Below are 2,317 nucleotides of genomic sequence, written 5' to 3'. Positions count from 1 at the left end.
CTACTGACCAAAAAAAGCACATTAAGAAGGGTCCTGACCTCATTTTACATGTGCAGCAGTACCTCCAATCTGGTTGTTACTGCTCATAGAAGAGATCTGGCTGTTAAAAAAGGAGCATCTACCTGTACTCAGCAGCAGTCAAAAAAGCAGCTGAAGTTATCAATGGTAAGAAGATCAGGAACAGGAGGGAAACTGTCACAACCCCAGTGTTGAGTGCAGAGGGTGTTTAGTAGTTCCCTGGTTGAAATATGGATGAAGAGCTGGAAAAGGATGAGAAAGGGCTTGTTGCGATGGCTTAGAGGAGGGATGCAAAGGGGATATGGAGGGCTGGGGTGATGCTGGGGGCAGCTGGCAGCAGGGCCCGTGCTACAGTGGAGTTGGCACAGGCAGCAACTTGTCTGGAGGGATCCTTGGGGGTAAGCGGGTAAGAGGCTTTTATGGCATAGTGCCAAGTGTTGTGCCACAGCTGTGGGAAAGCAGAAGAGGGTTAGAAATGTGAATTTTATGACTGGGGGGGTTGTAAATGAGAACAGCCCTGAAGATGAAATGGGACTGTCAAGTGGCCAAAAACCTGGTTTAAGCTGCCACTGGGTGCTGGTTTGGTTAGGGAGGCCTGGCGTTACTGGAAACTTATGTCCTGTGGGTGATGGTGGCCTGGGGGCAGGGCTTGGCTCTACAGTCTGCGTCTGACTGCCGTGGTGAGAGATTAGCATCCCAGGAAGCTCAGAGGCAGGCTGATGCTCTGGTCCATTCAGAGCACAGGTGGGACAAGCGCCTCGGAAAGCATCCCCAAGATGAGGCTAGGGAGGGAGAGGATGAGCCAGCTCCCACCTCTTGCCTGTGCAGACTCTCCTGCAGCCTGGAGAGCGAAAGGCCTCTGCATGGCCCTGCAATCAAAAGGTCCAGGGGGAGGGGGAAGGAGGGAGCGTGTAGCAGCCCCATGGGCAAGAGGAACCCCAACCCCGGTACCTGCAGTGGTTGCACACTTGTGCTGAGCAGGCAGACTGGCCGGGCTCTGGCTGTCGGATCTACGTGCCAGTTGCTCTCAGCCTAACTGGTGCCTCCAGCCATGCAGAGGGTCTCGCTGACCCTTCCTCAGCCTGGCTTGACATGGCGAGGCCTCCTTCTCACCTGTGCCAAGTGTAGTTTGCGTTCAGCTCGAAGGGAGGGTGGACAGGGCATGTGATGGGAGGCATGTGAGTCCCAGCAGCCCTGCTGGGAGCTATAAATGGCATGTGTGCTCACTGGAGGAGCATGGCTGGCGGGGAGGAGGGGGAGGTGGCGGGGGCGGGGAGGGGGGTGTTTTGTTTTGCAGTTACTCCCTTGCTCTGTAGGAGGTTGGCCCTAGAGAGTGGGAGACAGCTGTGAAGGCTGGTGGCAAGCATGCATGTCCTCTGAGCGATGAGGCAGATATGGAAAGGGCTTGTGCAAGCTGTAGAACCCTCAGTAGGGTGCCCAGGAGGCAAAATGAGTCTGTGGCAGGGCTGGTGCTGGCAGAGGTGAGGTCTTGCCCTGAGCTGCTGTTCCTGTTTGTAGGACGGGGTGTGGGAGAGCCCTTTTCTTAGCCAAGGATGCGGCTCTGTCTGTCCTGAACGCTTCGAGCTCTGGGGCTGTGTGGTCCCTCCCGCACCCTTGCTGACCGACATGCAGCTTGCCTTGCACCCAGTTGTTCTGCCTGCGTGGGCTGTCGCTCTCCTGGGGAGGTCCTGCCTCACACCTGAGCAGAGGGCATGGCCTGTGCCACCTGCTGGGAACCCTCTGAGCTGCGCTGTCGGGCTGGACACGGGCCCCTGTCTGTGTGCTGGGGCCAGCCCACCCATCTCCCCGGGGGACAGGCAGCCTGTCCTACCCACGGATGGCTGTGGTACGGGACCCCGTTCTCTCCTCCTGTGGACTCAAAGGGAGCTGGGCCCATCCTGTTAAATGGAGACCCTCTTTCTTCTGACCAGCGGTCAGCTTGTGCTTGAGCAATGTGTGTTTTGGTCCTATCTGCCCAGTCCCGTGCCCTGCACGCTCTTGAGCACCCCTGTGACCCCCCCCCAGGCCCTCTCAGTGCCTCTGCAGCCCCTCCTCCCGACCCTAGGCGGGCCCCGCAGCCACCGGAGAGACGAGTGGGCAGCACGTTGTCCCCCGCAGGGTGCGGGAACAGGGAGGGTGGAAGGGTTGCCTGGAGCAACAGGCTGGTGGCATCACTACGAGGCAGGCAGGGCGGCGGTGATGCTGCGGAGCTCCTCCTGACCGCCTCTTGAGGACGGCGAGACGGGGGCAGGCGGGGAGTCTCAGCCACGTGGTGCGTCCCCGACGAGGACGCGAGCGC

The sequence above is a fragment of the Pygoscelis adeliae genome, unplaced genomic scaffold (assembly GCF_000699105.1).
Source record: "Pygoscelis adeliae isolate BGI_AS28 unplaced genomic scaffold, ASM69910v1 Scaffold673, whole genome shotgun sequence".
NCBI lineage: Eukaryota > Metazoa > Chordata > Aves > Sphenisciformes > Spheniscidae > Pygoscelis > Pygoscelis adeliae.
Note: the sequence above shows the minus strand (reverse complement) of the source record.